Below are 11,816 nucleotides of genomic sequence, written 5' to 3'. Positions count from 1 at the left end.
ATAGACAAAATATTACACAGTATAATACGACTTTATATATGTACAACGGACTTCGTTGAGTACAAGAAACTACTAATAAGATTCTGTATTCTTTGTGCATTCAAGTTGTGAAGTTAATTTAAGCTTTATAAATCGTGTTGAAAACTGCAAGCTAAAGTCTAAAGTCTAAGTCTAGTCTAGCATAAATCACTAACAACGTAAACTTCATATACCTTATAAAATCATACGAATTACCTCATGGAGTACACTTAGTTAGCTCACTTTTACTATTTATCTTATTATATTAATAGCGTGAGCCGATTTTTGTGCCAATGATTATAGGACGATAGCTGCACATAAACAATCGATTAGTCTCATTTTGTGCAGCTCTAGCCATAGATGGGCAGAAAAATAAACAGGATTATTGATTGCAATTTAATAAATTGTTATGATTTAGCAAATAATTAATTTTAGAGAGCGGAAAAAAGTTATTGCCCGGTTAGAGACCACTACGGCTGTATAAGAAAAAAAATGAAAAACGTAAACAAAATTTAAGTTTATTATTTTCGATAAACTACAATTCTAACAGAACTAATGTATACTATTGGACAGAAAAAAAAATCGAGCGGGACCCGCTAGTGAAACTGATGAATCAATCGCCTTTTTTTTAAAGCGAATTTAAGAAGTTCTAAGCAAAATATATAAAGAAGGATTCAAAGCATTAAAGTGTCATTTTAGGATTTAATTTTCTGGTCAATTTGGCATAATTTCCAACTACTTATATTAACGATAATTTCGTTAAATCATACAAAATTATAGTATATAATAATATATAGCATAATTATATCATAACATACAAAACAATTATCTCCAACAGACGGCCAACGACGGAGAAGTTGCGTGAGAAAGGACGATAACGAATAGTAATTATTGTACAAAGCGAACGACAATTCTAATACATATAATCGGTAATATACTTTCTTTGATTAAATACAAGAACTTTTTTTTTAGCATTAGCAGCCCATAAATGTCCCACTGCTGGGATAAAGGCCTCCTCTTCCTTTGAGGAGAAGGTTTGGAGCATATTCCACCACGCTGCTCCAATGCGGGTTGGCGGAATACACATGTGGCAGAATTTCGTTGAAATTAGACACATGCAGGTTTCCTCACGATGTTTTCCTTCACCGCCGAGCACGAGATGAATTATAAACACAAATTAAGCACATGAAAATTCAGTGGTGCCTGCCTGGTTTGAACCCGAAATCATCGGTTAAGATGCACGCGTTCTAACCACTGGGCGATCTCGGCTCAAGAACTTTATCTCCAAGTATGAACACTGATTTTATAAGAATAGTTGTGATAATTTTATTTCTAAATTACAGCTTTATTTTCAATTTTCCCGAGTGTTTGACTTAGTAATCTAACATAATTAAAGTTTACACGATATATATATTCAGAGTATAACAAAATCAACTTTATAATTAAACTTACAATGAACATAAAATTTTAAGTAAGTAAGTAATTCAAACAGAATTTTAATGAAGGCAAATTTCTAATAAATTCGTTATAATTTTCTTCAAGTTAAGTTAGTTTTGTATAAACTTATTTAGCGGAGTGGTGTATGTGTATCTATTTGTTCAACATTATTATACTAAATAATAAATTACTATCGATTTTTTTCTTTTGTCTTTCGACTTTAAAGTTACTAACATTATAAGTCGTTAAATGGGCATCAATTTTAGAATTTATATTTAATACAATTTTAACCTAATAATTTGGAGTTAAATTAATAGACACCTATTACGAATAAAGAGAAACTGCAGAAGGTCGTAACTCTCAATTAAATACTTTAGAGAAAGTTTTCGTAGGGTAGATTATTATATAATCATATTATTACTAATGTGTTATGTACGTTTATATTGTTTGTTTGTTTTTTTTTGTAATAGATGAGTTAATAATAGATGAGAGCCGATATGGCCCAGTGGTTAGAACGCGTGCATCTTAACCGATGATTTCGGGTTCAAACCCAGACAGGCACCGCTGAATTTTCATGTGATTAATTTGTGTTTTTAATTCGTGCTCGGCGTTGAAGAAAAACATCGTGAGGAAACCTGCATGTGTCTAATTTCAACGAATTTCTGCCACATGTATATTCCGCCAACCCGCATTAGAGCACCGTGGTGGAATATGCTCCAAACCTTCTTCTCAAAAAAGGCCTTTAGCCCAGTAGTGGGAAATTTACAGGCTGTTAATGCTAATGCTAAAAAAATGTATTAATATAGAATATTTTTTAGATACAGATTAATGTATATACAGAGGGAAAATTGTCAGTCCAGGATCTATTAAAGTAAATGCTGTCAAAACTATAAATTATACACTATACAGAAAGCATAGAACCTAAACCCACTTAGGACGATTGGTGCGAAAAGATCGAATGACTCATTGTTTAAAAAGTAATCATCATTTTTTTTTCATATATATATCTATATAGCGTACGGAAAAAATACGAACATTGTTAATTTCCACCCATAAACGTCCTCTTTTTTGTCTCTTCTTTAAATAGGCAATGGGTAGGCTTATCTATTTTGTGTAAGACTGTCTGTGTAGATATCACCTACTTATCATATATTCTACTGCCAAATAGCAATACTTAGTATTATTGTGTTCCGATATTTAATGTAAGCGTGCCAGTATAACCACAGACACAATGGATACAATTAAACATCTTAGTTCCCAAGGTGGGTGGCTCATTGCTGTTATAAAGGATGATTAATTTTTAAGAGTACCAAATTATATGGGCAATGATGACCACTCACCATTTGGCCTTACTCGCCAAACTGCATGATGTAACAAATTCACATGTTTACCCGCTTTCAAAAACCGAGGGTTCTCTTTAAAAAGCATAAGCAGCTTACTCCTCCGGCGAATATTAGTGTTAGAATTATTTCAAAAGATGCTTTTCTGATTTTATTTGTATAAACTTGAATAAAATTGTTTCAATTCTAATACTGGACTTCCAATTCAGATTCCTGTCTCATATCTAGTAGACGGTCTCGGCTTTCCATATTTTTGTCACTACTAGCACTAATACTAATTTTATATGAACATTATTTTTATCACAAAAAATAAAATATTTGCAATGTGAGCTATAAACTGTTTTTCTGATTCAAAAATTTATACAAACGAAATCGCGGACACGAACTACCATTATATATGTGCATAATCAAAAAGTCAACGTCCCGATTATTTAATTCACATTTTATTTATTTTAACCGACGAGGTAAATAGGTCAGCTGATGGTAAATGGTAACCTTTGTCCATAGACATCGGTACTGTAAAATGTATAGACCTGCCCTTACACATTCATTGGGAGTACCACCATAAGATCTTAATAAAACTCTTATGCCGATAGAAATAATGATACAGTCATCGTTCAAATCAGAGCACATCAATACAATTTTTTTTCTTATAATTTCTTCTTTGGCGGTAGAATGGGTGGTGAAAAAGTGAGTGGGTACCCTGACGTGACTGTACAAAGACTTCATTACGGGTAAATCTTTACATTTAATCATCATCAAACATGTTTGATATTTACATCAATATCAGAAGAATCTTCAATAAATTCAAAGCTGCTTAGGAGGAAATTTCATATTTTCGTTAAAACATTGTAAAAACGCTTTTCAGTCATATTGTAAATCATCCCACAAAATAATGGGAAGACGAAATTTATTACTCTTGTTTCCTGAAAATTTACAATGCGGAATAATTTATATACAATACGGAATTAATTTATTATTTTCAACTTAACTTATGTGTAATTTTATATTATATTGCGGAACCGGTTATTCTCGCTAGAATCTACACTAATTATTATCTGGCACATTAATGCTTACACGATAGAACCAGCTCGGATAATGAATATTTTGATTAAAATTTCTTATCAACAGGGGACCGCTAGCTTAGCATATATGTGAGTGTCATAGTTCTCCCACTGAAAACAATTAAAAAAAAAATACCCAAGAAGCCTGGAAATAATTCCTAATAAGCGTTTCGTTCATAATTTAAGAGTTATATACGAAAATACCAATTGGAATTATAGTACAAACAAGTCGCATTAAAAAAAAAAACATTTTCTACCCCGAGTGGATGCTATATATTGTATTGTATTGTACACTGTAGACAGTAGAATCCGATTACGTAATACAGGCACATGGCAGATGGCATGCCATCACTTCTGAATGTTTCCTAATTCGCCAAGAATTAATTTCACCGAAATTAATTCGGAACCGAGCGTTCACCTTTATACGACTTCGTACCTCTTACAATATCCACAAAGGATATGACTGGCAGAAAATTAATTTATCCTTATTGTTGCGAAATCGTATTTTCGAATATTGTAAAAAAAATATTTAAACATAGCTAAATAACTTTCGAACGATTAAATGAAAAATGCTTCAGTATTTTCACGTACATGTAACCGTTAAACGTTTGTTGTAACTTTGATTGTTTTAAAGTATTTTCGACTAAAAAGTATTTAATTGTTTTTGTCTCGTTAGTCCTACATTGAATTGTTTTGAATGGAACTTCGATCAATCGAATAAGAAATAGCTTGTCTTATTTTCTCAGAAATAATTCAACGTAAGCGGCGTTACTAATATAAACTTGTAACATTTTAAAATAATCATGCTCGTTATAAAAAAAGAAAAACATAAATCGCAATAATATTATATACTGTTTTTAACAACATAATTTAATTTTATTTATATGATTCTTATACAAACAAAAGTCAGAAATTTCCATAATCGCTAAAAAATATTCAAGATCGTGGTCCAATCACAAATTCAAGTGGATTTCATAATCAAATTACGGAGAAGTCTCCGAGGAATCATCATTCGTCTCTCCAAAGATCGCTGTGAGTCGAGAAAGCCAATTAATTAACTCGCTTTTAAACTGTCTGTTTTGTTTCAACTGAGTGTCGAAAACATTTTATCGTTTGATATACAATGTCAAAACGAATATTTTAGTAATGGAAAGACTTTGTAATTTATTATATACAAACTTGTATATGGACTTATGAAACTGATTTAATGTTGTTTATATATTAAATTTATATGTTTTAATGTAATAATAATACCATATAGTGACACGTGATATGTTACTTATTAAATAAAGCAGCACAATAATTATTTTTAATTACCCTATTTTATTGTTTAGCTTTGTTGTATTCGAACTTAACGGATCATTTTAATATCGATTCTATGAAAAAAAAACTTTTACTTTTTAGAAATAGAAATTTGTAAATGTTATTTATTAATTTAAAATGTTTTATTGCACAAAATATAAGTAAACATAAGAGAAACCAAAAAATAACAATATTAACCAAATGGTGCGCTTCAGTAAAGGCGGTCTTATCGCTTATAACGATCTCTCACGGACAACCTTTGGTGATAGAAGCTTAGCAAGAAAACAGGTTCGTGCAAATATGAGAGAGGAGATAAAAACTATTCGATCAGAATATTTATATTAAAGTATAACAATACACACAACTAAATCCGAATAATACATAATAATATATTATATAATTATATACTATCAAATTATAAATACATATGTACATAATTATAAACTACATATTAATTCATACTTACATAAATGCACACATTATTAAAAAATGTATAGTTTTTCAAACGATGCTTAAAGATGGGCACGGTTAAAGGTTAGAGATTGAAAATATTAGTTATATATGAAAAGTTATAAGGCTCAAACAAAGTGTAATACATCCGATATATTCACAGCAACCGACAACAAACACATAATGTTACGCAAACTCTGAGAGCAATTTGTCTGTAAGGCGGATGTTTCATGTTGACAAGGACCGCAGTTTCATTTCATATTCAAACTTCCATTTACTTGATAACACAACTTACTTTATAAACAAAAGCCTCTTTGCTTTGAATTAAAAATGAGTCAAAAGATTTCTTCAACTATCTTCAATATTTTTTCATTTATTCAATCAAAATATTCAACATTATAATTTTTTTTATATATATATAACTGGTAGGTTAAAATACGTAGTAAGGATACTACTCAAACAAACTGGCATTATTAAGAATTATTGTTAAAATTAAGAAACATTATCCATACAAAAAATAAAAATACCTACTTAATATTATCTTGGTTGCGTGCGAAGCCACGGCGAATCGCTAGTCTTCATAAAGTATAAAGTAAAACCTCGTAAGTCGTATATCTCCCACAGAGCTAAGGCCACTCCTTATTTTGAGGAACTTTGGACTTTATTCATATATTGTTCCAACACGGATTGAATAAAATTTTTGTTGGGGAATACATATGTAACAAATATGACACATGGTTTCCCCACGAAGTTATCGGTTAAGATTCACTTTTTCAAACTAGACCATGATAGCTCTGTCGTAAGTAAATTCCTAAACCATTTTAAATTTCGAATTCTATTCGTTTCAAAATAAGACATGCTTATTTCAGTACATTTATCTTCGTAGATTTTATTTAATTGGATCCGTTTCGAAAATCGATCGAAACATCTAAAAATTGAATATAAAGTATTTATTGATTCTGATTCCTACACTCATAAGTTAAAAATTAAGAATAATATTCGCGCGTCGTGCATAGAATGAGATAATATTATTAGCACGTATACGTGTATGACGAATCCATGATTACGCTCTCACGTCTTAAATAACCAAACCAATCATAATGAAACACTCTCTTAGACACAAATGCACGCACGTATCCGCCCGAGGGCGAAGCCTTTTTGTTACATAATAATTGTATAAAATTTCACCAAAATTAGTTACACTGTATTAATGTTCGTGGACTAAGTAAACACAAACACAAACAATCGAATTTATTTAAAAAACCACCAAACAGATATAAATAATCTATTATTTGCTTGAGCAGTATTGTATAAACCTCAGTTGTATTTTAAAATGGCTTTTTAGTTTAATTGAAGCTTGCATTGTGGGACGGGAGAAAAACTCTTTTATTCTCAGTTACCGAATTTAAAACAAAAGTAACAACATTTATATTTAAATAACAAGCGTTCGTAATTGAAACAAAAATTATTGTTGGAAATAACAATGCAATAAAATATTTTGAATTTGGAAGAAATTATTTCATCCCGTAACATATTCTAAGATAAATCGTTAGGTTAACGTTTTATTGGGAGACATTAAAATATCTATCGTGTGGTACTCGTCCATTATTCAGAAGGCTTGCAGCTGTGGTTGGCTTCCACCCAAGTAGCGGATACTTTGGACCATGTCCTATCATGTCCGTGTTATTGGCAGATAAATCAATTCGAAAATATTTACTGGCCATCCAAAATAAAAAGTTCAACGTCCAAAGAGAATTTATAATTTTCACAAACTACGTTCTATCTAAAAGCCGATGGCCAAGTGGCCAGAACAGGTTAAACTTTACCAATGATTTTGGGATCAGACTTTGCCCTGGTTTTTACTTTATTTTCTGTTTAAACTTTATTTCGTGCACAACAGGAAAGTAAAAAAAGCGTAGTATGTAAACCTGCGTGCGTCGGATAAAAATCTGTCACATATATATCCTATAAGCCGCATTGCTGCAGTGTGTTGGAATCAACTCTAAACTTTCTCAAAACGAGTTAAGTATTTCTTGTCCAGCTGCTCTGCATTGGAACAATAATTTTACTTTTTTTACTATAAAGTTGTATACTGAAAAAATACATGTATTTTCAAGGTAGTAAAAATGATTAAATCATAAATCTAAAAGATATAATATTTTTGTTGGTGAATTACATTTAATAGACTTTTTGATTGATATTTCTAACCAACCATTTTATTTCGATCGAACCAATATAATATTGGTGAGTGCGACTAGCGGAAAGTAAAGTATTCCTTTGAAATATCTATTTGCACTCAAGTTTCATTAATAAACACTTTCTAGCCTCTCACTTCGCTATAATTTCAGAGTATAAGTTATAGGAAATTTAAATTTTGAATATAGAATTCTACTTGACAAAAGCTGCTCAAAGGTTTTGGAAACTAATCAACTATACGTAGAACACTGTTGCCAACTACTAGTACACTAGAACCTGTGGCTTTCAACTTAATTTTCCTACAACTGTGTTATTTAGAAACCATTTTAATTGCGTGAGGAATATATAATTTTTTTTATTTTTATTGTTTTGGGACCAAAACGTATGTATGGATGTATCATAACTTATGAATGAGTACAAGCGCCTGAACTAGGCCGAGCCTGTCTCTCAGACGCTAGTTTCTTGCGATGACGTTATACAATTATTATAGGAATATACAGTGATATGCTAAAATGTATGTAACAGTAACATCTTAATATAAGCAAAGTAGTCTGATGTCGGTAAAAGTAATATTAAGAAGATTGAGAAAGTAATTATAAGTATGATTATATAATAATTTAAAACATAATATTCATTATTTCTTAAATTTCCTAATACTATTTTTAAAAATGTATGGGGTTTGAATACTGAGTTTGGGATTGGGAGACCCCTGATCCTGAACTCAGGATTCAAACCCCGTGTTGGTTCAATAAAAAAGGTTTTGCCGTCGATAAATTTTCGACCATAGTCCAGAGACCGAAAATTGACAACTTCACACTCCAATACCGCAAAAATCGTAAGTCCTGCGCCAGAACTTGGTCCAGTTTAAATTTACCATACCATTAAATGAAAGATTGTCAGAATAAATAGTGCACTTAAGTTTGCGCACTTTATAATGGCGGCCGATGAAAATTAGTCAGAGTAGATATATCGTCATTAATATTTACTTCTTTGACATAGTCATAGTTAATTTATTTCCTTACGATAAAACTACATGTTTATATTACAAATTAACGATTATAAAAATAAATTATTCTGATGTATAAAGGTATGTCTACCATATACTTGGAGGTAGATATTAATCAGATATTCTACCGCCATAAAGCAGTATTCAGTATTGCTATTTTCACGTTCGAAAGATGAGTGAGCCAGTGTAACTACAGGCACAGGGACATAACATCTGAGTTCCCAAGGTTGGTGGCGCATTGAAATTGTAAGGAATTTAATCATTTAATTAATTTAATAATATTTTCAATTGAACGATGAGAGATCGTTTCTTCATGTTTTGTTTTATTTTGTTTGAGATAGAAATAAAAAATTCAAGCTAAAATTAACGTAATAATCTTATATATATAGCGTAAGCTGGTTTTTGTTTCAGTGATTATGGGACGATAGCTGCACATAAAAAGTCGATAATAGTCTCATTTTGAAGAGCTCCAGCCGTAGATGTGCAGAAAAATAAAGAGGATTCTTGATTGTAATTTACTAAATTGTTACAAAGAATTAATTTCAGAGAGCGGAAAAAAGGTACTGGCTGGTTAGAGAGCCATTCTACGGCTGTATAAAATAATGAACAACGTTACCAAATTTAAGTAAATTGATATCAACAAATTCCAATTCTAACTGAACGAATGCATACTATTTCTCTTATAAAAACAATTAAAAAAAGGTTTCATAATTTTGACGCTAAATGTAAACAAGTGACTTGCAGTTTGCAATGAAATGAAATCAAAACAAAACCTGTCCTAGGTTTCGAAATTCCTAAAAAATCTTTAGAATAAACGCGTAGTTTTGTGGACGACCCACTAGTTTTATTAAATGATGATCTCTAAATAAGTATAGGGAGGAGCTCTCTAGGAGAAGGTTTGAAGCTAATTCCGTCCCATTACTCCAGATAACGGCTAACAATTCCTAAGGTTTCTTCATGCACGATATTTTTTTTCACCACCGAGCATGACATGAATTACAAATGCAACCGGAATCATCCTTATTTTGTGATTATTAAGTAAAATTTGATATGCGAAATCCGAAAAGCGTGCATGACAGAGTTCCTAAGCCCGAATGCAGTCAAATAAATCCACGAGTGAAAATATTGAAAAAATTGAGTTAGACTCTGAGACAATTAGCAATTTTCTTAATTTAAAAGGAGTACTATAGTTTGTATAACATTCATTGCTAGCAACGTGTAAGACATTCACTTACAGACTTCATAATGAGCTTGCCTTCATGTCGTATTTTCTTTCTCTGTGTATAAACTATCATATTGATTTCCTTGTGGGTCTAATATCAAGTACATAAGGGTGGGTCGAGCTAATAAAAAATGATACGGACTTTCTGTTAGAAATTTTAATTAGCGGGTCGGAGTTTGGAATTTGGCAGCGTAAATCTCCCATTTTGGAATCTCGTTTTGGAAAACACGCGACGCCGTTAGTTTTGAGCGTGTCCTTTTCCGGTCATCTCAAATTTACTAACGCAGAAAGTGTGAGTGTGAAGCAGAGTAGAGTTAGAGAGAACCAGGAGATAGTTCACTTGTGTTTGAGTACACGCTAGTGCACTATAGTATGTCGTGTGCAGATGGCTGTCGTGAATTCAGAATTCAGAAGAATCGACAAAGTCGTTCTGCTTGACAACATTTTTATTTATTTTATTTATCATTATAATATTTACATATCTAATACGTAAATATTAATAAATATATTACATAAATCTATTTGATCAATGTTAATATTGTTAGTTTCTTCAAATATGTTTATATAATATTATCTTAAGTAAATTTATAACTGAACGTAAACACATCTGTACATAGTCTGTTTTTAGAAATGTTAACACTTTAAATGAATTTCGTTCGTATCTTTGTAAACTTAGATTTTAGTTATTTATTGGTATATTTATTAGTAATCTAAGTCTTAATAAATGAATACAACATGTTATCGCCAAATAAACATTTAAATATTACCTAAATACTTTTATATCAAATATCAATTATTTTACTATAAATAAAAAAAAATACTAACAACAAAACATTTATTTTATAGTAACCAATCAAGTTCGGTAGGTCAACAATATAAAAATGCAAAATGATTACTATTGTTAATTTAATTTATTTTAAGCGAAAACCTTCAACCAAACAAATAATTTACTGTTATTAAAACTGTTGTTATCACTATTAAAATATGATATGTTTAACAGAATTAAAATAAGAGATTCTATGTTTGTAACGGTTTTTTCTGTGTATTCATTATGTAATGTCGAATGGCTTGATTTGGTCGATTTAACTTTATTCTATTGAGGTAGGTCCTCGTCTCGTATACATAATGTATAACATTACCATGTTCTACCCTTTGACATACCTGTGTCCGACTGTTTGCAGAAATTCTGGTAAAATCAAGTTCGTCAATGTCATCAAATACATCTTGGTTTATTAATTTTTTTCATTATATACTAGTAAAACAACACATTAACAACAAATAGAACTGAAATAGAAATTTATAACATATCAATTTATAGTAACAATAATCCAATTATTTACTTATATATGTAACCCACCTACTCGGTCTTAAGATTACCATGTATTGCAAATAACATCATAAAACGGCAATTATTTTGAAGATCAGTCAGGTACATTAGTTTTATTTGTTTATAGAGTTACTTACTTAGATACAAGTTGTCAATACATTAATAACATAACCATATAAACAGTCATCAAGCAGAAATATTGATTTATGTGACTATAAAATAGACAGGATAGAACATGATCCCAAGTATCCCCTACTTGGATGGAAGCCAACCTCAGCTGCAAGCCTCGTGAATAATGGACGAGGCTCAGGCGATAGATATTTGAATGCCCCTCAATAAATGTGAACGCTACAAATATATCTGTTAGTATGCTGAATAAATTCTTCAAAAGAATTTTAACGTTCAGTTTTTCTGGAAATAATCCTTTATTCGCATGTTTTGATTATATTCTAAA

Source organism: Vanessa atalanta, chromosome 15, assembly GCF_905147765.1.
Source record: "Vanessa atalanta chromosome 15, ilVanAtal1.2, whole genome shotgun sequence".
Lineage (NCBI taxonomy): Eukaryota > Metazoa > Arthropoda > Insecta > Lepidoptera > Nymphalidae > Vanessa > Vanessa atalanta.
The sequence above is the reverse complement of the archived record's forward strand: the minus strand, read 5'-3'. Positions refer to the sequence as shown.